The 26,632-nt window shown below is 41.0% G+C and overlaps 2 long non-coding RNA genes across 3 annotated transcripts in view; one reads left to right on the forward strand and one right to left on the reverse strand.

Annotated features, from left to right (window-relative positions):
• The window catches only part of LOC129511424 (uncharacterized), a 95,808-nt gene that overhangs the window by 52,496 nt on the left and 16,680 nt on the right, over nucleotides 1–26,632 (forward strand). The gene's annotated exons all lie outside the window — the stretch shown is intronic.
• LOC129511425 (uncharacterized) lies at nucleotides 1,569–26,117 on the reverse strand. Its single transcript, XR_008664821.1, has 3 exons — nucleotides 25,457–26,117; nucleotides 15,195–15,253; nucleotides 1,569–1,743 (listed from the first exon to the last, which is right to left on the reverse strand). It is a non-coding gene; the product is annotated as an uncharacterized LOC129511425 (long non-coding RNA).

The following is a 26,632-nucleotide window of genomic DNA, read 5'->3' on the forward strand; positions in this document are numbered from 1 at the left end:
CGTTAGCGCAGGAATATTTCAAGCAGGGCATGAAGACAGGGTTTCTAAAGACTAAGAATATCTACGTATTCTCTAGACCTTTATTGTTACTAAATGTGTTGAATAATAATGGTTTCATTAGAAGCTCCTATTTTGTGAGAAATAATTAGATGTCCCTTAATGTGGCTAAGGAAGAAATGGCAATATGGCTAAGTAAATGAATTATTACTATTACTATTCAAAAGAAAGAGACAGATGTTGTGGCCAATTCTCCTGCTCTCAAATACTCTTAAACAGGTTTCTTTTGCTCTTCCTCTTCTCTTTGAACAGTAGTGTGGATTTGTTGGATAGAAGGTTCTGTGCTGAGCATGAGTAACCATATCTTTCCTTTGAATCAACTATAACCCTAAATCAGGTATTTCATTTTTTAAAACCACACAGTGGTGGCTTTTATATTAGTTGAATCCCTGTTTTGACATTCTAAACACCAGGAGCTCTCCCAAAGACTTGCTGTGGCAGGGTAGTCCATGGGGTGATTATATAGGGATAACAGGACTGAAACAGTTCATAATTTAATGAGTTTTTGGATTTCTTATTTCCAGAATTAAAAAAGAACCTCTATGAATGTCAAATTCAGTAATTATCAAACTGAACAGAATTTGGCTCTATGTAACCAACTGGCATACTCTCCATAGATAACAACATGATTTGATATTTATAAAGGGCCTATTTCCCACCCCCGCCCCCCAGCTCAGACATCAGAAAGTCATTAAATATAAAGCCTTACATAATTCTGTGAAAAAACCCCTCACTTCTCTGGAGCTTTCCTAACCTCTAAATTAGACATTTCAAAAGAGATATTCTTTTGGTACAGGTTTTTTTCAGCTTTCCCTGAAACAGAGTGGCTAGTTACAGCCCAGCCCACAAACTGCCTCAGATTTAATGAAATTTAATGGATAATAATCATTGTCATCATAAATGCAAAGCCCCCTTGATGTTAGAGTGACAAGCGATTAAATTCTGGGGAGGGGAATGAGAGAAGGAAGTGGCCCCGGTCAGGCAGCTTCCTTCTGGTATTAGGTGTACACATTTGGGTGGATTTGGATTAGAAACATGAGAAAGCATAATTTTTGCCTTTAATTAAAAATTTGTTTCCAGCAGTTCCCTTGCCTAACACCTGAAGAAATACAGAGATGGATAACAATAATAGCTCATATTCATGTTCTAGGTGTTTCACACGAATATCATTTAATCCTCATAAGCAATCCTTTACACAGGTACAATTATTATTTTCCTTCTTTAAAAGATGAAGGAATGGGGGCCCAGAAAGTTGATGCAACACCCTGTAGGGTGATCCATCTTGCAAACCCAAACAAACAGCAGGACTGCAGAGTCAGAGACAGGCCACACCACTTCCCAAACTCTGCTGCCTCTCCACCAAAGGGGAGTGGGGAGATTTATAGTGCTTTTCATAGGAGGAATGCTAAGCACTTCTCTTGAATGTAATGATTACTTCCCATGGCAATCCTTTGATGCAGCTTATAAACCAAGAACTGGCGTTCCATCAATTGGGAAATTGACTTGTGTAAGACATTCCCTGTGCTCCTGGGAGATCCAGGCGGAAAAGTAAAGAGGCTCTTACCTTCACTCCTGGGAGTTCACCAATGGCTAGGACTCTCATCATGAAAGACAAATAGCATTCTTCCCAGCTGGAGTGTACTCATCCAATACTTGTTCTGCATTTCTCCCCAGGGACCAACATTCCTGGCAGAGAAAATGAAACCAGGATAATAACCATTGTAGAGATTATGAAATTGCTTCTTATCTGCATTCATACTCCAACCCTTTTTTAGTGCTTTCATACACCACTCCAAACTGATAGAATTATTTTCTTTATGACTCATAGATATATTTTGCTTCTCCATTTTTATCCTCTTTACTTTCAAGGAGATTAGATGATGAAGTAAGATTCACCCTGTAGCTCTCCGTGGGATTTTATTTAACCCCAACACATGGTCTGTGGACTGAAAAAAAATAAATTATGCTCATGTCTTACACTATCATATATATGTACTTATTAAAGGTTTACAAAAACATAACCTAATTATAGAATTTCTTAATTTAACAATCATTTATTGAATTCTTTCTAGGTGTAAAGCACTGCAATAGGTGCTGAAGATACAAGAGTAAGTAAGACATCATCCCTACCCTAAAGATGCTTATACTCATATGTGACATTGTGTGACTGTTAGTCTAGACTTGCTGGGCTGTCTTGATTGACATCTGTTTCCCCAGTGTGATTATAAATAGCACCGCCTTTTGCTCTAAAAAGTATCCAAGTTTGGGTAATAAATTACAGATACCCTATAATAATATTTCCCACTAGATGATGTTTTTGAACTACTTGTAATTCTTAGCTATAAATAAAAAGCACAAACAGCGAAGGCCCCCAAAATGTACTGACATGCTGTCTTCATTTCAGAATCACTATTTCTGTCACCGTGTGTCAGGTGAAGTAAGTTCACTGGGAAAGTGTGGCATTTGGGTTTACATTATTTTTTAAAATGCAACTACTAAAAAGAATAAAAATAAAAAAATAAAATGCAACTACTGTTCACCCTATATCAGGAGGATGGAAAACGTTGGCTAGAAAATGTAAGAAGACAAGAGCACATTATAGCAAATGGAGGTAATACCATGTATCATACCCTCAACTCCGATTTTGGTAGGAGCCTAAAGTGGACAGGATACGAGGGTTTTTGGCAGCAAGGGGTATGTCACGTGGAACCAGCAAAGCAAAGGTTGGAGGCATTTAGGGTCAAGAGCCTCCGATCTTAGAATTCAAGTTGGCATCTGCCTCCCCCTCCCTTGGACTCTTTGGTCTCTACCCCATTTCGAAAGGTACCAAACTCATTGGTTTTTAAAGCTACTTGCAATGTGCTTTTGTGAAAGGTTGGTGTCTGTAGAACTTCTAATTACATATAATTCTGTGTACTCTTGTCTGAATATGTATATGTATGTATTTTGATATTGAAGACAAGCTATTTTTAGTTTCCTTTTGGGTATGTTTGGAGAAACTCTTAACTGTTGCTATGCTGCTATGGAAACAGTATCCATGTATACTGACATGTTTACAATTGTTTAAAACACTATAAACTTTCCAGGGCAAAGGCAAACAGCTTACTTCCATCAAAGTTGCTCCATGCTTTCCTTTTTTATTAGTGTATTTATTACTCTCAGACCCATGTTGGAATCTGTTTCATTTGTGCCTCTGCTAAAGGGCCATTTATTTTTTATTTTATTTTTTTGCTGATGTGCATCATTTAATTGATTTCACATTCATAACTACAGTAGAGCTGAGAGCAGATGAAAATTTTCCCCTGAAATCAAAAATATGCCCTAGTCTCATTAGAACTGTGAATTGAATACCTCCTAGGCTCCCAAATGAAAAATGGAATAATACCTATTGAGGGTATGTTGATGATCTCTCTAGAATTTGCAAGCATAGGAGACTTTGATAGTCGTTTGAATGTTACTATTGTAATTATTATTTGTGTATACAGAATGAATTTAAAGACTATTCTAATTGCTTAGAAACATGCAAACCCAAAGCCAGGAGTTTTCTGGCTTATTCCAAGCATGGGGAAAAGTAGGTGGCTGAGAATGTTTACAACTTTTGGAAAGAGAATCTTAACAAAGCCACATGAATTGAAGTGAGTAAGAACCATGTTTGTTTGAAGGTACCAGGAAAATGATTTTTGGCAGGGTGGTTTTCTAGGAGTCAAAAAATATTTGAAAGTACAATCTGTAATTGTGAATCATACAGTCCTGACTATGTAAAAGGCCCACACTTTAGTAGAGCACAATATCATCCAGGACTTTAAGCCCAGAGTACTTTCTCCTTTAAAAACTCCTTTTTATCAAAATTTGGTACCTATTTTGGGTAAGTGTACAGTAAAGGAAATTTTAGCTGTCACGAAGGAGACTACTTGCCTCTCTCTTTTACTAAAATCTCATTTTTGTCATCGTCCTGAATCATTTTAAGTCACAGATCAAAAACACACCACAGAGAAGTCCTATGGGAAGGGGATGATTTGTGAAGACTTGATCAACTTGGGCCTCAGTTGCACGTGGATTCAGGGAGTCATGGAGCCAACAGTCTCCCACCCCCGCTCCCTGGGTCCCCTTCTTGCACTGTTTATATATTCTGCCACAGCTCAGCAGTGGATATTCCATTCTAAGCCCTTCATTGAACAAGGTTTATGTGATTTTTTTTTTCCCCTTCCCTGTGGGAAGGATTTCTCCCTGCCTCTGGGAGCTTAGCAGCAGCTAAGAAATGTGACCCCGAGGTCACATTCAGATTAGAACTCAGTAAAACCTGATGGGAAACTCTCGCAGTATGACAGCTGTGGCTTGATAGCCTACCATGGGGAGGAGGCAAGAGGGAGGGAGGGTTTACAGGAGGTCCTAACTGGAAGTGAATCTGGCTTAGCAGCAGCTCATGTCAAGAGGCTAAGAATTGTGCCATTAATTCCCCTGCGTTGGGAGCCTTGGGTATCAAGTGACTCCGGCAACTGGGAACCTTCAGGGTTACCCTCAGGATCAGGATGAAAAGGAGGAAGGTGGGCAGGAGCAGCAGTGTGGCTTGACACAGAGTCCTCCCCTGGCACATGCTAATTGTCTCATTCTGTTTAGATTTCTCTGAAGAAGCAGATTTCCGTTTCTGTTCTGTTGCCTCTAAGGGGATTTCCCAAATTAACCTTCTCTAAGCTTTCTTGAGGGACTGTTTTTGAGGCCTGGTGGGGAATTTCCCTCTTCTGACCAAACTGTTGTCTGGAGAGATTATTGCTGATCTTCATCTGGGGATTTTCTCACAGGCTTTTTGCTGCTTCCTGTTTCCCAAGAGTCTTTGTTCCCTGGGAACTTAAGAGTTATGGAGAGAAAGGGGGCAAACAGGTTTTAGGAAAAAGGGAAGGAGGGTGTATCCGACACAGTGGTGCTGTTCTCCCCATCCCCAGGTCTTTGTTGTAGTGATACTGGATTTGAAGATCAGGCCCAGGGACCTTGCTGACGGCTTGGGACTGATTATACTCCACAATCCACAGGAACTGGGGTTGGACGGCGTGATCACAAACTCCATTAGTGACTGGTTTATTAGAATACCTCTCCTGTATTGGGGTGGACTGAAACTCCCATATTAAAAGAAACTATTAAAGAATCATGACTCCTGATACTTAAGGATAGTGCTCTACCGTTCTTGAGTGCTTTCCATGAATCATGCACCATATTAGGGGCCTTATATACATTTCTCATGTGATTCTGGCCACAACCCAGGGAAGTAGACCTCATGAAGATTTTGTTTAGCAGATGAGCAAACCAAGGCTTGGAGAGGTTAGGTAACTTAGCCAGTTTTGTGGGCTGGTGTTAGGAGAGGTCCAATTCTGTGGGACCCCAAAGCCTGTGCTGTCGTCTTTCAGCTATACATCTCACCCAAATTTGGGATTTGTTTCTTAGCCTTTTAGGTGCTATTACCAGGAAAGTGGTGGGAAGGACCCTGAGAAGAAACAGTCCCCAAGAACAAAGGGTGAGAATATTTTAGGGGGCGGTATTGTTGTTTGTTAGCTTAGCTCTCTGCAACCTGCCCGGCCCTTTGGCTGTATGTTCATCATTTTCTCATCAGCTGGAAGGAAGTGCTGACCAGGGAGGTAGTAGGAATCAATATATAAAAGAAGCTCCAGTCAAACCAATTAATTAGTTCTTTCTCTTAGAGAACGCTTCTCTCCAACCACTGCTTTCACGTTGCTACTTCCTACTCTAGCTTTGTACATTTTATCAAGGCTCTTAGAAATAATTACCCCGAAGATAGGTCCTGGAATATCTCTGACTCTGCTCTAGCCCAGGGAAAATAATGTTCTAGAGTTGCTCTACCTTTTGATTCTTGATTGCTCTGAAGCCAGATCAGTGTCCATGTGTGCATGGGATCAGTGTGTGTGTGTGGGTGTGTGTTCTTGTGGTACCGTGTTCTCAAGGCAATATGTAATTAGCCACAGTTAGCCATGGTTGACTTTTGCAAGGTTCTCCGTGTAGTTTCAGTTCCATCAGAGAAGTCATTAGCACAGGTGAGGGTGTTGAGGGCGGCACCAGGACTGATACGGCAGTTCCTGGAAGTTCCCATGGAGAAGGAGATGCACCTGCTGCATCGTCTCCCTTTACCCACTGCACACTTTGCTGCAGATCCTCCTGTCCCAGATCTACCTAGGAGGGCTCCTAACCATATCTTCTTCATCTGTTCAATAGTGAACAGACAGTTGAGAGCTAACTGGCTGCCAAGTGATTTACCTGCATTAAATGACTTGATCCTTATCTGTGAAGTTAGGAAAAATGATTCTTATTAATTTTACCAATGAGGAAACCATGACCCTGGCTGGTTAATAATTGGCCCTAGCTCATAAACTGAGGGGCTGAGATTCAAATACTGGACTGATTCCTAGTTGAGGCTTTATTGAGGGAGGATGTAGTAAACCTTATTTATTTTTTAATCACTAGGAAAATATAGCATAGCCTTGAAACATCAAACACACAGGCTATGTTATTATTTTAAGTAATAGGTAGTAGAAAGGAAACAAGATCCTAATCAGCATGATGCCAGTGCTGAGAAAGGACGATGGCATGGCCCAGAGGCCTCTGGCCTGACAGGAAGTGGTATTTGGTAAAGCTGCCCCTCCTTTGAGCTGAGGGATCCATAGCTTCCTTGTGGTCATTGTTGCCAGGGCATCTTCACAGGGGCTCTGCAATTTCAGGGGGCTAAGTAAACTATGCTTGCCACACTTAGATTCTCATTCCATTTACTTGGGAAAAAACAAACAAAAAAACAGATCTCCCCAAATTCAGTGCTTTACAACTCGTCCTAATTAAGGAGGCAAGAATCTAAGTTATACTGTTCATTCCCAGACCCTGATACATATTATAATTCAAATCCCCTTTCCTTTCAAGGGCAAAGAGTCACTGCCCTTCGCATCATTCTCCTGCAGAACAGCAGAGGAAGACAGGATCAGAGACCATCATGGCAGCTGGTGAGAGGGAAGCTCTGCTTCCCAAACCACTATGACGTGTGCCTCTCGTGTATCACGTGGGGTCCAGGCTGAAAGATGTGATGGGCAGGAACCTCAAGAAAAGCATAGCCGTGCCTTAGTAGCAAGACAGTCCCATCCATCAGGAGCCTCTCAAAGCTCTAATCTTGACCACAACTCCCTTAGCTCCATATCTTAATCAATTTCAGGCCCTTGAATATTAATATAAAACCAAGCAAAGCAAAAATACCCCCCAGATATTCTCTCTTCAACTTAGATATAACCTCATGGCTGTTGCTTCATGACCAAGGAAAATGGTGTGGTGGTACTGCTGGTTGGCAACAAACACAATTACCCCTCTTCAGACTACACCAAGTCACAGGCAGGTGAAGGGAAGCTGCCAGCCTGTTGCTACCTGTTTACCAACAGCAATCTTGTACCTCAGAGGGCTCTCACTTGGTATGATGGGGGAGATCCGCAGTGTCAAAACAAGCTCTCATTACATGAAATCTGGGCTCTAGAAAAATCTTGTGTTAACCCTTACCTAAATTTAGCACCTTCTTCTGTTTCCATTTCTATGGATTAAAATGCATAATGGAGCCAAGCATCCAGTGGCAACTTACATATTATTTAAATTTGCTGTAATTCTTGACTCCATCATTTCTTAGTTTTTCTTAAAAGATAAAGATGCTTTTATTTTCAATAGACTCCTGCTCCCATCCCTGATGGCCCTGTGGGCAAAATTTCTCATTCCCCAATGAATGAGAGAGAGAAAACCCTTTATATTTTTGATCATGGAAGTAATGTGGTTTATATGCTTACCTGTATACTTGCTGCCTACATCCATCAAGTCGTTGGTTTTGTTGTTGTAACGCAGGTGCACCAGGCTGGCTGGTCCTGGAGTTTCTCCACCTGGCAGGTCAGCATGACCTGAGCACAGCAGCACTCCAAGCACTGGAGTTTCTACTGCATGGAGTCCTATTTGCCCCATAGCAACTGCGCTGCATGGGAGTACATGGCCCTGCATCCTGCTGATGTTGCCTTTCCAGATGCTCCACCGTGGGAGCTACTGCCTCCTGGATAAAACCCTGTTCTGTGCCCACCTCTGAGGTGCCCAGGTGGACTGAGGAGGGTGACCCTCCTCCTTCATAGCACCTTCTCAGATCATCACGCCCTAGTGCCAATGCTTTCCGTCACCCTGCCGTAGTGCAACTGGGAAGTTGCTAGCTTAGCAAAGACAGCAATACAATCCTCACAGTATTTTAGGATACCTGTAATTCTGAAGCTTTGGTAGTTATTAATAGTCATAAAAATTGCTATTCTCTGTACATTCTTTTCTTAATATAGCAAATATTATTTCAAACATTTATTCTTTTTTTTTAAATTTTTATTTATTTATGATAGTCACAGAGAGAGAGAGAGAGAGGCAGAGACACAGGCAGAGGGAGAAGCAGGCTCCATGCACCGGGAGCCCGACGTGGGATTCGATCCCGGGTCTCCAGGATCGCGCCCTGGGCCAAAGGCAGGCGCCAAACCGCTGCGCCACCCAGGGATCCCTCAAACATTTATTCTTATAAAATGGAACTACTTACATAGCTAGGTGAGTTGAAATGATTCATGTTAGTGAAAAGACATAAGACAAAAATATTCCTTTTACTTAGAGATGATCCTCACCTATGATTGTGGATGCAATATTCAGTATTGTCTTTTCTTTTGGGGGATGCTTTCAAAGCTCCTTAAATCAGGTTTTAAAAAATGAGTTTCAGAATATTGTCTGTGACTTAGGTATCATAGTATGGCTTAGACAGTGACAGTGGTTTGAATGTGGTAAAGAGCAGAACAGCAAAGAATGCCTACTGTCCCCATACCTCCAAAAGAAAGGAAACCATTAAAACACACACACACACACACACACACACACACACACACACACACACACGTGCACTCATACAGAGCCCTTTGGGTTTGAAGTTAGCCTTAGTTAATAAAACAAAACACCAATATCACACTCAGAATTGCTTACCAGAGTTAGATCTGACTTCAGAGATACAGTCTGAAGTCTGATACACTTTAGTGCCCTCCCCCCATCTTCTCAATACCCCCAGTGCCCGCACACCAACTCACTCCCTTTTCCCTTGTACTATTGGAAGTGAGGGATTGGATGCAAGGAGACTTTCCCAAGGTCCTGGGTATAAGTAGCAAAGGGAGCTGTCCTGCTGCTTCATCGCAATATTCCATCTGAGATGAATGGTTGCATTTTGAGAAGGGATGGGAGTAAGAAACACCAAAACATATATCACTTGGAGAAGGCCTCCTTGGCATAAAGACTCTTTTATAGTGGAGGTGATTTTATAATCTCTGAAATGTCCTTGTACAGAACACAGTATTAACAGTTTGTTAAATAACTCCATAGTAAATAACTGCATTTAGGACACATTTGTCTGCTTAAAAGAAAACAAGCCAGGACATTCACTTGGTAATTATTAGTTTTTCATGTTTTTAAATTAAATTTAATTTATTTAAAAAATTGTAATTTCAGTATAGTTACCATATAGTGTTATATTAGTTTCAAGTATACAATATGATTCAACAATTCTATGCATTACTCAGTTCTCATCACAATAAATGTACTCTTAATCCCCATTATCTACTCTACCTCTCCCCCTCACTTCCCCTCTGGTAACCATCAGTTTTTCTCTATAGTTAAGAGTCTGGTTTTCTTGTTTTGTCTCTTTTTTATTCTGTTCAGTTTTGTTTGCTTGTTTGTTTTTTAAATTCCACATATGAGTGAAATCATATGGTATTTGTCTTTTTCTGACTTATTTCACTTAGGATTATACTGCCTAGATCCATCCATGTTGCTGGAAATAGCAAGATTTCATTCTATTTTATGGCTCAGTGATGTCCCATCATACCCTCACATCATATCACATCACATCACATCACATCACATCACATCACATCACATCACATCACATCTTCTTTATCCACTCATCTATCAATAGATGCTTGGGCTGCTTCCATGATTTGGCTATTGTGAAAAAAAATTGGCTATTATGAAAATGCTGTAATAAACATAGGGATGCATATTTCAAATTAGTGTTTTTCTATCCTTTGGGTAAATACTCAGCAGCAGAATTACTGGATCATAGGGTGGTTCTATTTTTAATTTTCTGAGGAACCTCCATACTCTTTTCCACAGTGGCCACACCAGTTTGCGTTCCCACCAGCAGTGCACAAGCATTCCTTTTACTCTACATCTTCACCAACACTTGTTGTTTCTTGTGTAATTTTTCATATTTGCACATGAAGAAAACACTTAAGAAAAATGGGGGCTATAGCCCGAATTCTTTGTTCTCTTTTAAGCAAAATTTTTCTGAAGGGGTATTTATATTTACTGCCTCTAGTTTTTCCCTTATCACCTCTTAAATTCATTCTCCCACGAACACTCCATTGAAACCGCTGTCCCCAAAGATACCAGGGACCTACCCTCCCCATAGGTCAGTTCTCATTCCACAGCTTAGGTATGTGTCAGGAGCATTTGACAGAGCTGACTACTACTCCCTCTTCTTTGAAACAATGTCTTCACTTGGCTTCCAGGACACACCCTTTCTTGGTTTTCCTCCTCCACACTGGGTATTCCTTCAGTCTCCTTGTCTGGCCCCTCTTCTTTTCTCTGACTTCATAGTCTTGGAGGGCCACCAGGCTCTTTCTCTTTGGGCCTCTTCTCTTCCTTGCTTGCTCCCTTGGTGATCTCACCCGGTTTCATGGCCTTAAATATTATCTATGAGCTGTGAAATGTGTATCTCCAACTCAGATGTCTCTCCTAAACTCCAGAACTTTATCCAATTACCTACTCAATGTTTGAAACCTAACAAGTCCAAACTTGAACTCTCATTCTTCTTTTAAAGCCTGCTCTACCCCCTCAGTTGATGACGACTCTATCCCTAATTAGTTCAGACCAAAAACTTTAGAGTCATCCTTGTCTACTCTCTTTCTTTCTTCACATCCAAATTACGCTGGTTCCTACTTCAATATACCTGGAATCCAACCACTTTTCACCACCTCCACTGCTACTTCCCTAGTCTGAACCACCGTCACGTCTCTCTTGGATTATTGTAATCACTTCCTAACCAGCCTCTCTGCTTCTACCTTTTCCCCCTCACTTCTATAACAGTCTAGCTGCCAGAATGAAGTCAGAGAGATACTCAAAAATGCAAGTCAGATCATGTCACTCCTCTGCTCAGAACCTCACAATGATGCCTGTTTCACTCAGAGTAGATGTAAGTCCTTACAAACGTCTATGCAACCCGGAAGACCTGCCCCCCTATTACCTCCTGCTAACTTCACCTTCACTCATCCCACTCCAGCCATACTGGTCTCCTTGTTCTTCAAATACCCAGTCATGTTTGTTCTCTCAGCCTGGAATAGTTTTCCCAAGAGAGTCACATGGCCCACTCCCTTACCCTCATTTGTTTGCTCCATTGCTGCCTTCTCAATGGGACCTACCTTGCCACCTATTTAAACTGGATTTGCCTTCCTTCTCCATACCTAGCATTCCTGGGCCTCTTACCCTGCCCTAATATTTCCTTTTCTATAATCTTTATCCCTTCCAATATCTATTGAAATTCCTGATTATGTTTATGGTTTATTTTCTGCTTCCTACTTACAATGTAATCTCCATAAGGTACCCCTGTTTGTTTTGTTTACTGATCCATCCTAAGCACCAGATCATTGTCTGACATGTGGTAGGAAATCAATACATATTTTTGAATTAATAACAGTTCAAATCTTCAGAGACTGGAATGACAGAAATGAGAAAAGTCTGTAAAGATCCTATCTCTGTCGATTCAGTGATTTTAAAAGGGATTTTTATCTCTTACTTCCTGATGACAGAAACGAGTATACGACTTTGTAAATTCACATATTAAAAGCACCCACAACAGTTTGTTCACTTCAACTGTTGCTTTTGAAGAACTTGATAAGCATCTTGTCCTGCCATCCCTTCTTTTGTGGTAAAGCCTCCCGTTAAATACTCAAATAACCTAGATACTTGTGCTCTGAAGGCATCAGAAAGGCATTTAGATTAGGGGTAGAATTCATCAGGTTTCCTGGTCAAAACAACACCTCAATATTTATTCAATAGCACCTTTGTTGGATCTACTCCTAGCCCTGCCCGGATAGTCTTCCTGGTGACATTCATAGCACTGTTGGGCGCTTTGAATTTATGTGATCTTCACCCTCAGCTGAAAGTGGGCAGGTTTCTTCCAGCAAGTTGGTTTGTGGGTAAAACCACTGACACCACCGGCCCGGGTCTGATGACCACCAGAGCTGCTAACGCGTCTACGTTAATACTTCCCTCTCTGAGACATTTCAAGAAGTACTTTTCTCGGCAATATGAGGTAGACTACATGTGCTAATGACAAAATTTCGGAGGCTGCTCAAGAGTGTTTTCTGGTAGGCCTAACTGATGACATCATGGGTGCTTACTGAATGTCACATGCTTGGCAAAGAGGTTAGCAAGGGTCATTCATCTCACCGTCCTTTCCATCAGGAGACCTAAAACAGTATAAGCTGTGTTCTCTAGTTTTCACCTGTGACCTTTTTTTCCTACTCCAGGGAAGCCTTAAATGGATTTACTGTAATAACTGTTATGCATATGATAGAATTTATTATGATTACATAATTAATTTTTGTTTTGAAAGGGCGACTGATTTATAATGGCAGTTCTGTTACTTAAAGTAACTTTGATCAAAATTCATCACTCAATTTTTAACACTAGGGTTTGAAATCTCCAATGTGTTTTTTATTAAAAGCATTAGAGGAGTATAATACAATTATAGGAATATGATAATATTATAGGAAGTTTGAATGATTTTAAAAATTACTTGTAATTCCATCTAATTGTTATGATCATTTGTAAATATTTTCTGTTAATCATTTTCTATAAACATGCTGATTATTCCTATAACTGAAATGAGTATCACTGTCAGCGGATGGTGGTGGAAATCCTTTGAGATGGGGACCCTTGCTGATCATTGTGTGTATACCCGTAATGTAGCACAGGGCCGGGTATAGAGAGGTACTTGAAAAATTATTGCCAGAATAATGAATTAGTAAGGGAGTTTGCTGAGGAACAAAGACATGATTAAGTATAACTAACATTGGATTGATTATTTTGTTGATTCACATTGAGAGGCCCAAATCCCAACCCTTGGCAAACATCAGTTGTTCTATGACTTTCTTTTCTGCCTGGATCTCTAGGAGCAGCACAGGAAAAAGGAAATAGTCCTTTGGCTCCTCTTCTCTTGTTTGAAAACAATAGCATTCATTCATTTTACTTCTCTACCCTTTGTCTGCAGATTACTTAGGTCTAAACTGGCCTTAAATCTCTGAAACAGACTGATCCCTCCCTGATCCTAAAATAAAATTGCAAATCAAATTTAGAGTTTGATGTAAAAGCTTGAGAGACACAGGTTTGTTGCTAATTTAGATTACAAATGTCATAAAAAATAGAAACCAAAAAGGTTAGGTAATTTCTAAATTAAACACTCTTTCTTAGAATAATTACTGTGTTACGGCATCTGTGTACTTTGGTAGAATTTGAATAACACTTTATTGCTCCGAATAATGTTCTATTCTTGTCACCTAATAATAGTTGAGTACATGCTCCTGTACTCTGTGACTGCAGGAAGGGTGTTGCCCTGAACACTGACACACCCTCTGCAGCAAGGCTTGGTTTTGCTGGAACTTTCCAGGTACTAAAAATCCCTTTCTCTACTTTCCATTCATTCACATGCAAGAGAACTGAGCTTTACTATTTTTTCTAAATCCAAATAGAAAGAGTCAGGTTCACGCAGTCACCATTAAGGACTGACCAGGGTTGCCTGGAGAATATTGTTTGAATCTTCTTTCCATAAGAAACTGGCTTAAAAAGCATAGGCCCACCAATCAGGATTTGAAAGGCAAGTTACAAATCCTTTGATGGAGTTTTTCAGGCTATCACTGAAGCAATAGAACTGGGAACAGTTTTTTTTTTTTTTTTAGTTGACCAAATACACCTGGTCATTAGGGACATTTCCATTTTGGTAATTTAGCCAGTAGAAGTTCTTGGGCTTAAATAACAGTTTTTCAGAATTTTATGTTTCTAAGTCTGAGTCTGAATTTAAGGAATGCTAGTCTGTCTCCTTTTATACCACAACAGCTATAGAATTCCACAGAATATTTTCTAAAATAACGTGAATGGGTTGTCATAGTCTGGAAGATAATTCTTCGCTAGAACACAGAACTATCTTTATTTGAAGGCCATACGTGGCATAAGCAAACAATGGCTGTGTTCTGTGTGTTTTTTCTGTTACCTTAATGCATTTAAATTTCAATTATGGGAGTACAAGACGTGAGTTGTATTATTTAACTCTCCTTTAAGTTCCTTAATGATGACTGTTTTATTTTTCTTTCTGAGTTCAAAGTAAATCCTTTTAGCTTGAAAGTCTTATGTATTCTAAAAATGAATTCACTATGCAGAGACTATGATCACTCTGCTATTTGTCACTTACTACATGTTCTCCTTTCTTCTGTAGTATTAGAACCTCTGATTTGTAGAACAGACATGTAGCAGTCCAGGAAAAAAAAAAAGGCTACTTTGCAATTTGCCTTGTAAAGGAGTAGGTCAAAGTATTATGTAGCAAGTTCTGGAGCTTTCCTTATATGGTAGTTGTTGTGTACCTCTTGTCCCTTCCTCATCCCTTCCTCCATCCTGCTGCTACAACTGTGGACACACTAACAGGAACTCTAGCTGCCATTTTGGATCATGAAGACAAGGGTGACATAGCTGATGAGTGAATAGAAGTGCCATATCAACTTTCTTACCTTTCCCACTTGATATAAAAGAAAGAGAAACTATCCTGTTTAAGTGACTGCTCTTTGGGGTCTGTTTTTCTCAAATGAAAAATAATCCTAATGTACACAATCGCCTGTACTAGAAAGTATTGGATTATTTATTTAATCTGACATAAAGAAATGAACATACTATAGCGGACAGCTGTTGGCTCATCTTTGCAACACTGTTTTCCAGTTCCAGCCCCCTCTCTAACCACCATCTACTTGGTTCTAGTGAGAGTTTCCAATTCCAGAGCATGATCTTACCTTTGATTGAGGAAGCTCCCCTGACCCACTCTGGGCCAATGAAAATCTTTCTCTAGGAGCTAAAAAATATGATAGAGAAAAGGAGATTAGTTTCTTTCAGTTATAAGACCATAGTAATAAATATCTGAGTTATTGGCAGCTCTATTTTCCACCACGTTTTGGGAGAAGTGGAAGAAACAGGCTTGATGAGAAAGAACAGTGAATCAGAGTCAAAGAGGGAAGTAGAGATATAGAAGTGGAAGGTTGGGATGATTCCTTGGCTTCCCATACTTTGCCAATGCCTGTTACTTGCATACTTAACATCTACTCTCTATTTTTCTTTTCTAGACAATACTAATCATGTTCTAGATCCACTCATCCTTAAAAGAGGTTGCCAACTGGTCTAAGACAACATGTGCGTGGCAGTTCTCTGGCAACTGTATTGATCCAGTGATGGGCTTGATCCTGAATTGGCCCAATCTGTTTAAAAATGTATATTCTATATCTAGGGGGGAAGTTACTCTTTCTCCTGCTGGAGATAAACAAGGAAGCACATAGTCCTAATTGCCATTGTCAGCAACCTTGCCACCCTAAGGGAGACCATCCTAGGATGAGGGCAATACTGAAGATGGCAGCAAAAATAATTCCAAAAAACCCCAAGGCTTTGATAGCATTTTGAGCCCACTCTGGACTGAATCAAATATATTAGATAATAAATGATCTATTATAGAATTCAGAGGTAACCAAACTTTTTCTTAAAGGGCCAGATAGCAAATATTTTAAGATTTGCAAGCTATGAAGTTTTTGTTGCAACTAATCCACTCTGCCATGGTAGCTCTAAAGCAGCCCTACCTGATACATATATGAGTGACTATGAATGTGTTCCAGCAAGACAGCTGTCCAGCCTATGGGTTGTCACTTGCTGGCCACTGTTATAAGCTAGCGTGAGTTAATTTTCCATTGCTTGTTGCCAAAATTACCATGTATGATACACAGGTTCTAGTCCATTTCTGAAAGCTGGCTGCATCTTGCCTTTGGAGTCTATGAGGACCTCCAGTGTCCAGAGCTGGTGGCCAAAATACTTAACAAAAGCTACAGTCTGAACACCAACCACTCACATAAACATAGGATGACATTCTAGGGTGAATTGGCTGGATATCATTCTGTCATTATTGTTCTATCAAGTCCCCTTTATGACTTAAACCAGCCAGAGTTTATTTCTGTTATTTGTAAACAAAAGCATCCTCACTATTCTTTTTAGATTTTCATTTGGGGTACTCCTTTAATCATTTTACTCATTTTTAGTTGAGATACTGATCAGTTTTCTGTTATTTCTTTCTTTTTTCTTTCTTTCTTCCTTTCTTTTCATTCCCCATTTCTTTTTGTTTGTTTTTTAAAATTTTTATTTTATTTTAAGTAGGCTCCACACCCAGCATGGGCTTGAATTCACAATCCTGAGATCAAGAGTTACACACTCTACTGACTGAGCCAGCCAGGCACCCCTGATTCTCCATTTCTTTTCTTTTCTTTTCTTTTCTTTTCTTTCTTTTTTTTTGAAAGATTTTATTTATTCATGAGAGACACAGAGAAAGAGAGAGGCAGAGACACAGGCAGAGGGAGAAGCAGGCCCTATGCAGGGAGCCCGACATGGGACTCGATCCCAGGTCTCCAGGATCAGGCCCTGGAATGAAGGCAGCGCTAAACTGCTGAGCCACCCCGGGCTGCCCTGATTCTCCATTTCTTAAGTTCATTATGTCAGTGCCAAGATTATAATACTGATTCTTTTAAAACTGGGTAGTTGAAAACTTTACATGATAATGAGCTCTTTTTTTTTTTTAATTCCTGTAGGCCTTATGATCAATAACACAGGATCTAGCGCCTGACACATGAGGTGTGACTATAAAGTATCAGAAAGATTTTAGCACACACACCACTGCTCAGACACCCAATTTTGTTAAACACAGTTGCAACAGGAAGTTATATTCCAATAATGCCTCCATTTCTCCAAGTGTCTTTGGAATTCCTCCAATCTCCCTCACTTTATTGTAATATCTGCTGTTGATGGAGATTTGTCACATTGTCACCAGGCTTGCAGGCTTGCTCTGGATTCCTGCCATTTGCAAAAAAAAAAAAAAAAAAAAAAAAAAAAAATCAGATCTATCTTAAATATTTGGAATCATTAAGTATTTTCTTTTTCCCTTTCCTTGCTCACATAATTATTAAACACTGAGCTATGCCTAATATGTACCCATCACTCTTCTACGTGCTGAGGACATAAAGTCCTTATTATCAACGTGATTGTAGTTTAAGAGAGGAAAAAGTATGTAAATAAGTTATAATGTAACCCAAATTTGTCCAGGCTTCATTAGTCCATGAGTACAAATATGATCCTCCTAAGAGGAAATAGCCCAGATTTTTGCAGGCTTTTCCCCATTTTCATTTCTAAGAACTTAGCCCCCTGCCAGAGTTTTCACATGGTCTCCCACACTGACTCCTTATGCTTTCCCATTTCAGCACTTGCCTGTTGAGATCTATTGCTTTCCAGACTCAGGGATGCCAAGTGTCTGGCATTTTTCTTTTCTTGCTTTTTGACTTTTATTTAATGGTGGAGGAAAACAACAAAACAATGCTACTTGCTGTACTAGTTTAAAGCTTTTCATATTGTTGGGTTTTTTTAAGATTTTATTTATTTATCCACAGAGAGAGAGAGAGAGAGAGGCAGAGACATAGGCAGAGGGAGAAGCAGGCTCCCTGTGGGGAGCCTGATGCGGGACTTGATCCCAGGACCCTGTGATCACGACCTGAGCCAAAGGCAGACGCTTAATCACTGAGCCACCCAGGTGCCCTTCACATTGTTTTCAAAAAATTCTAGAAAACAACCTCACAGAAGATACACCTCTGTAGTAGGCAGCCTGATGGGCAGCCAGTGTCTCTAGAACAGTTCAGAATTAGGGAATTCTTATTGCTTTCCAGTGTGACCTGCTCTGAAGAGAAGAGTCTAGTTTAACCCAGTAAGCAAATGTAGAACTAAAAGATAGGAGGAAAATGGGCCAGAAGAGTGACTGAGACCATATTTTCTTCTCAAGCTCAGCTGGCTGTGCCTCCTTTTTATTAGGGGTAGATTTTGAAAGAACATAGGTTTCTGTAGATGCCACCTCCTGGTCAGCACACAACAGGAATAAGCTCCCAGAGGGCAGGAGCTTTGTCCATTTCATTCAGTGGTATATTCTTTGGGCCTAGAACAGCACCACTTACTATCAGCTTGACATGTGAACATTGAATGAATGAATGCCAAAATATAGTTAGTTCTCAGTCCATGCTTCACTGCAATCCAGTTGTCTATAATCCATGCGGAAATGGGGAGAATGCCCCTCCCTTTTGCTCTGAGTGTTACGTTTGTTTTCTGGGGACTGATGCAGAGGGATCTGGACCCCTTCTCTTCCAAAGTCCTAGACTATCACAGTCTGTTTCAAATTCCCTCTCAGCTCTGTTCTCTAAGAACTCAGGCCTTGTTCTTAGGTCATTGGTGGGAAATATAGACATATTGGAACCCTAACTATGGCCTAGATTCAAACTCAATTTCCAGACTGAATTATAATACAGAGTAATAAGAGTGACATTACATGCACTTACAAGGATGTAGCAAAGGAGACAAGAAAGCGAAGAGAGCAGGAAATCAGAGGGAGGAGGACAGAAGGTATAGAAAAGATGATAGCTAAAACTTTGCCTGCCTTTTGTTTGCCCTGAAAATTTTGTCTTTGTAACCTGATTGTAACCTCCTCCTCCTTGTTTCATAAATTTCCTCTTTCAAGGTACACAGTAAGTGTTAGTTAAATATGTTGACTGGTTGACAAAAAGAGATTTAAGGCTCTAGTGGAGTCCCATTGCTTTTCCCCGAATATTTGCTTTCGTTATTGATTGCTCTGTGGTCACACCAGGCTATGGGATACTGGATAATGAGTCCTCAATACACCCTCATTTGTTCAAGTCAATAACTAGTTAGAGATTATGCACTGTGCCAAGCACAGTGCTGCATGGAAAGCCACAGAGCTTAATAAGGTATAGCTCTAAAGAACCATGCAGTGTAGCAGCAGAGATAAAGCTTGTCAAATAACTGTAATGTAAAGTACAAAGAGTTCCATCGCGCACGAGAAGATCACTTAACTTGTGATGAGAATATCGAGGGAGCAACAGAACTCCAATTTGCAAGTTCTGAGAAAGTTCCACAGAGGAGCTCTGTGAGGAATATATGAAGAATTTGAACCAATGGAGATGGATGGGGGGGAAGCTTGTAGGCAGTAGGAACTCCATGAACAAATATGCAGAGGTGAAATTCAATCTATAAGGACCACATATCATAGGTGTTTGCAGTATTTTCTCTCATCCTTTATCAGTTATGTGTCAGTCTCTTAAAACATAACCACAGAATAATGGCACGGTGTGGTTTTTTTTTTTTGAGTTTGCACTGATGGAGAGGATTTCACCGAACACTGCTGCTGGCAGTATTTTAAACAAAGGTTAAAGTACCATGCTGCATGTGTATCGTTCTGTCCAATTCCACACGCAAAGTAGATGGCTATTAGACGTTTGTTCTAACCTTGGTCCTGTCTGCCTTATAAATGCTAAAGAGTAGCTGAAATTGAGAATTCTATCACATTAAAGGAATCTTTGCCTATAATTTGTTTATAACACACTCTTTTTTTTTTTTTTATAACACACTCTTGACTAATGGTCAAGCTCAAGCTCCCTGTTCCCTAGGGCTATGCTCCAAGTGCACACACATTCCAGAACGATTAGCCTTTCCCCTGTTGCTGCTAAGAGCCCTAAAAGCCATGGAAATCAATACATAAAATAATTAATCACTGACAGATTAAAACTTTTGATTGATTTCCTCTGAAATGGGAATTTGCATTCCCCTCCTTCCAAGATCTTTGTTTTTTTTAATAAACAACTAGGCAATCAGTTGTGATTTTAAGTTTTGAAATGCATTGGCAACAGTTTTTATGTAACACACAGTAGAAAAATAACAAGAGGCCATGTATAGTTTCAAAGTCTTGCTGGGATGTACAGAGGTGAATGTCACTTGCCTGCCTATGCCAACGTGAGCTTCAGTTCCCTGAAACAGATGCTCTGTCCCTTGCCATGTATCTAAGGACTGCTGTCAATTTGCAAGCACCGGAAATATGATGGGCTTCTTGTCTTGTCTTTTTTTTTTTTTCCTTTCTGGAAACAATCATCTACTTGAAATGCAATCTGAGGCTATACATTTCTAGGGACCAGCAAGCAGTTGGTATTTGGAGGATCCATCATTCAAGTAGGTTTTATATTAGTGCTTTTCAAACTTGAACGTATGCACAAGTCTCCCTTGGGGGACCCATTAAAATTCAGACTTCGAGTCTGGGATACGGCCTGAGATTCTACAGTTCTAACACGTTCTCAGGTAGGAAGGACAGGTGGTGTGACAAGGGTGGTGTGCTGAGCACTCAAAGGCCACTTGATAATACAAAACCCTGATCAAATGTCCCACAAATTTCATGAACAGAGCCCAAAGGGAGAGGCCTAACTTCACTGGTAAAGCTTATCTTTATTTATGTGTTTCTCTGAGGCAATATGGGGATGAGGGAAAAGAGGAAGAGAAAGAAAAGAGATGGCCCATTCTTCTGTTCTGCACATTTTAATACCCTCCTCCATGCCAGGCATTTGAGGCAGAGGGAATATAAGATATAATGGGTAGAGAAGTAGTCTATTCTGGAAAGGCAGACATTGAAAACATTCCCTACAACCCCTTTATTTTTGTCAGGAAACTTTACTCTAAGAGACCCTATAAGAATCCAGCCATTCAGCATTTCCCAGAAGAACAACATTATCTGTCATTGTTCTTTGTGTTCAAAGATACTTCTGGCAATAATGTTACTATTCCTGTGTGTGTGTCTGGCAGGAAGCCCTAAGATGTGACCTAATTTCCAAATAGCTTGTCCTTCTGGTGAGCCATGATTAGGAAAACCTGCTGTAGTTTATGACTCTACCCTATAGACTTTGAGAAAATGGGAAGCCAAAGGAGATTTCCACCTGTATTAGTTTGTGTAACTAGAAATCTGTTTGGAATAATAGCTTATGTCCATTATATGAACAGATGATGTAGAAACCAAACACTCTCTCTTTTCTTTCGGAAAGAAGGGCTCTTAAAAGCCTGGAAATGGAAGATCATTAGATAATTTGTTGTTAGCTGGAGAAGGGCACATCCTGGTATATTTATAGTCCTGCTGCCCGGGGGGAAAATGTTTATGTATGGACCCGTCTTATCATCCCTTCTATCCCGAGTGGATCTTGAAAGTTAAATTATAACATCGCATTATGCTTAAAACGGAAGGATGCTTCATAGAAAAGGCATTTACTAAGCTCTTGAGGGACTGTTGCACACTCATCAAATGACAGATGGTGTGCAGCTTTCACAATGTAGGAGTGCTAAAAGAATGTGGGGTCACAGCGAAGCCATGGGAAATAGGAGTAAAATATGGTGCAAGTTGTTATAAGCCTGGTATGAGAAGAAGCAAGAGGAAAATGATCCCAACCACCAAGAGAGGAAAGGAAACAAATTTTAAAAACTGACCGCACCTCAATTTTTGAAAAGCAAGTCCTGCCCCTCAGTAGCTGTGGGATCCTGGGGAGGCAGGCCACATCTCTGGGCCTTGCTGTGCTAGAGCAGTGGGTAAGAGGACTGGGATGCTAAGTTCCCTCTGGGCTCCCTAACTGCGCACTTACTACATGCTAAATGTCCCATGAGATAAACACCTTCACGTGCATTATCATTTGACCTCTGGGAAGGTGTTTTTTGTTTTGTTTCATTTTTGGTTTTGGTCATCTCCATTTCACAGAAGAGGGAACTAAGGTTCAGAAAACTTAAGAAATCAGGCTGAGCTTACACATCTAAGAGAAGACAGGGCTGGAATTTGAACCCAGGTAACCTGACACCATAAGAATTTTATGGGTGAAGAAAGAAGGAATATTTCCTTTGTTGCTTTCTTAGAGAATCAACCGGCATGTTACAGTGTTTGTTACGTACCTGTTTTATAATTCCTGACATGTTGGGAGTTTGATCCTGATAAAGGAAGATGTAACTAGAGTCATAATTCAATGACTAAGAATTTATGATGTGAGGTGAGCAGCAGACACCTCGTCCTACCTGTCTCAGGTCTCTTAGAGGCTGCAGGTACTGCTAGTTATGCTTCTCGTGTCCTGGCTTGTCCAGTTGAACCCCCTTGTCAGGTCAGGCTGCTGAAAAGTAGCCACACAAGTGTTGACTAGTGGAGTCTGGGATGCACATTCCTGTCTCCTACACTTGAGATCTGGGATTTGGGGAGCACTGGGCTGCAGACAGCAGCTTCCTCTCACCCTCTCCTAACATGATTTTCCCACGCCCACATGACAGGGGTTCCAGCAGAGTTTCCTGGTTTGCCTGCTGCTGACTTTGCTCCTGAGACTGGAGCTCTGTAGCAAATACCATCCTGCCTGGATGGGTCTATGACACCCTCCCTAGCCCAAGGAGGCTGTAGCAAAGGGCTGCCACCTTAGCGATTTTTGCATATCTGCATTTCATCTGTAGATACTCACTTCTATTTTTCTTAAACTGACTCACGTTCAAAATTTAAATAGCTTAATCTTGTTAAAAAAGCAAGCTTCACAGAGTTTTAAGTTTTACATTTAGGTCTATGATTCATTTTGAGTTATTTTTTTCATTTGGTGAGAGATATAGATCAAGGTATTTTATTTTTTGCAGATAGATACCCAATTATTCCAGCACTATTTATTGAAAAGATTATTTTTTCTCTGTCTTTGCACATTTGTTCCTCTCCTGGGAGTTAGACTGATTGGGTTCTTTCTTCCTCTTTCTTAATTGCTAACTGGCAAGCCAAAATACAAGCTACCACCCACCTGTCTTCTACTACTACGCCTTCTAAGAGACTCCTGCTGCCCACTGGCTTGGACTCTAAGTTTGCTAATAACCTTGGACATTGTAATTTAGTTTCTTATTGATCTCTTTGGTTACTTCTGCTTAGTAATAAAATCCTCCCTTTTCTTGAGGATTTACTAAGTACCCCAGCCCTATCTCCACCAACCCTTCAAATTCTTTTTATACCAACTTCCCATTGGTGTCCCAAAAGTTACAGCTTACAAAATTGAGTTTGAAATTTTATAGGAGGTGGGAGAGGGCAACAAAAGGGTTGAACCCTTTGTACAAGAAACAGATGGGTATTCATAAAGCAATGCCATGAACTATTAGCATGATTCAACTGGGATTCACTATTTAAGAGCTCTTGTAGAAAATGAGTTATTTCCCTCACGTGATTCCTGTTTCATTTAATCCTATGATCTATCTCACATACGTGGACACACAAAGGCACATATTTGACATTAACACATATACAGACACAGATATATGAAAATATTTTTGCACTTAACTGTGGCTCTCCTAGTTAGTTTACAGATATATTTTATAGTTATAATATGGGGGAGATATTTAAGTTTTGGGGTCTTTGAGACTCTAAGGGATCATCTGGGTTAGGTGGGTTGTCAACTTTGATGAACTCGTTGGTGGTGACAGCTTGGAGCATGCATGGAAAAAGATTGCCAGGCTAAACTTAGTTCAGCAGGGAAAAAAAAAAAAACTATCATTGATTAGTCATGTCTGCCATGGCTGGGTAGAGGTTGGCATACATATGGTATATTACTAACTCTAATCTAAAACTAGGCCACTCTCTTTTCCAGTACAAAAATCCCTTATCACACTATCTTTGAGAGCTGGCCTCTTCCCACTGTGAGAATACTTTCAGTAATTGTGAGCTTACTATTTTTCAAGAATGTTCCTTGCATTGTTGAACACCTTACACGTTGAGTCCAAAATCGATCTCATTGCGACTTCCAATCATTTGTCCCAATTCTATTATTTGGAGTTGTGCAGACCAAGTTTATGCCCTATTGCACATCATAGCTCTTCAAATATCAGAAGGCAGCTATCATTTAATCTCTTCTCCTAGATAAACACCACTGTTTCTTTTGAGTATTTGTCAGATATTGTGGTTTCTGGGTCTCCCACTATCCCAAATGTTGTTTAATGTCTCCTTGCTACACTTCAAGTATCCTACTCAGAAAGGGACAAAGAATTTTAGATAGGATCTGACCAAATGGAATCAACTGGGACTCTTCCTTTTGGGTTTGCACATACTTATATTAATAAGTTTCAGTCTGTACTTGAAACATGTTACTTGGTTATTTCACACTGAACTTTCAGTAAATTAAAAAAATATTTGTGTATGAATCACTGAATTCAGTCCTTCTCTTTCCTGAATTTGTATTTGAATTTTTACATTTTACATCATATCTTAATAATAGTTGCCCTCTCTTGAGAACTCGTGTTGCATACTGTATTTTCTTTCTTACCTGTCCAGTAGATATTCTATTCCCATTTTGCAGCTGTGAAAAGTGAGACTCAGAGGTGCCCAGTGTCACACAACTAGTAAGTTGTAGAGCTTGGAATTAAACCCAATTCTTTCTGGATCTCGAGTTTACTTTTTTGGCTGCCAAATGCTCAATTTGCTCACTTTGACCCCTGATCCAATATTGAAAAAAAGAAAAAAAAAGGTGGGGGAAGATAAACAGGCTATCCTTTTGTCAAGGTGTTCTATGTTTTTTGGCATTTGATATATTAATCAGGCACTTCATTTTTTAAAAAGACATAAGAAGGAAATAAACTTTGGCTTCGCCAGTTCTTGGTCAAGTTCTTGTTGGTTCCTAGTGGTCATCTTTTTTAAGTGCTCACTAGCTGCCTGCTTAGCTATTCAATCTAGAATTTTGCTGGGGATTAATGGTAAATGTATCAGTCTATGATCTCCAGAATCTATGATTACTGGGACATTTGTTTGTGTCCTTTGGTCCCTACTTTCCATAAGGTCTCATGGCTGCTTACAGTGGTTGTACCTTTACATCTGCATGTGTGTTCAATTCTCTGGGATGAAAGTAAGATGGGGGAGGAGTGTGCCCTCATTTAAAGTAGCTAAGTGCTTTCACACTACATTCTTTCCTCTTATTCGTTGGTTTCCTCTCAGTAATGTTATTTGGTCCACTTCCAATCTGTAGGTAAGAAGCAGAGCCTCTCTCATAATGGAGGGATTAATGGAAAAGATGCACTCAACAAAGTTCCCAGTGTTTTCTCTTAAAACGAATTCTAAAGTGACCTCTTACCGACTTAACAACAAAAGACTGAATGCACGTTCCCAAAAACCTACCTGGTATTATAAGTCCATGAAATGCTTTTCGGAGCGATCTACTCTTTCAGATGATCTGTGCTGGGTCATTTCTCCATGAATAAAAATAATAGAGTCAAATATGAGCATCAACAGGTATGGCTAATTCCCCAATTATGTCCCAATTAGATCTAAGAGTATATGTATTATAAAAGTCTAGTTAAAAGTTTCCAGCCTTGGAATCCCTGGGTGGCTCAGCGGTTTAGCGCCTGCCTTTGGCCCAGGGCGTGATCCTGGAGTCCTGGTATCGAGTCCCACGTCGGGCTCCCTGCATGGAGCCTGCTTCTCCCTCTGCCTGTGTCTCTGCCTCTGTGTGTCTTTCATGAATAAATAAATAAAATCTTAAAAAGAAAAAAGTTGAAAGTTTCCAGCCTCAGGCAAAGACTGACACCCACCCAGAAGTCGTAGATTAGATCATGAGAGTGCACAAATTAACATAGCTGCACCCGGTCCGTTTGCAGAGAGGCACGTTATTAACCCAGAGGAGTCACGAAGTAGCAGTGAACACAGCCGAAGCCCTCTCTTGGTTTGCACGGTTCCCAGGGCTAGGAAGAGCGCTCGGGTGCCCGTGGTTGGTGCCCGTGGTTGGTGCCCGTGGGTGGGGCGGGGCCGCAAGGTGCACCCAGGCCCTCACCAGCCCGACCTCGCCCGACCTCGCCCGCGCCAGCCGCCCCGCGCCCGGGTCCCCGGCGGTTCCCTCCCCGGCCGTCCTCCCGGGCAGGCCCTTCCTCCCACCTCCCTCCCCGCCCTAACCCCTTGAGGGGCGCCCGGGTCCGGGGCTCGGGCTCGCAGGCGGGGCCTGCTTGAATATTCATCTGGGGCGTGGGCCCCGCGGGCTCCGCCCCCGCGGCCTGGAGCAGCTGGGAGCGGCTGGGAGCCGCAGGGAGCCGCAGGGAGCCGCAGGGAGCCGCAGGGAGCCGCAGGGAGCCGCAGGGACCGCTGAAAGCGCGCGCCAGCTGCGCGGGCGAACAGTTCGCGTTTGTGCGTGGGGCTGACGCCGCGTCCTGCCCGGGGCCTCACCCTGCGGGCGGGGGAGGGGCTCTGCCAAGACCCGTGGACTTTTCTGAGGCAGGGCTCCCCCTCACCCACCCAGCTGCAAATCTCCGCGGGCCTCCCACCTGCCACGCATGGGAAATTCCATTGATGAAAATCCAGGCA

Source organism: Nyctereutes procyonoides, unplaced genomic scaffold (assembly GCF_905146905.1).
Source record: "Nyctereutes procyonoides isolate TBG_1078 unplaced genomic scaffold, NYPRO_anot_genome, whole genome shotgun sequence".
Taxonomy (NCBI): Eukaryota; Metazoa; Chordata; class Mammalia; order Carnivora; family Canidae; genus Nyctereutes; species Nyctereutes procyonoides.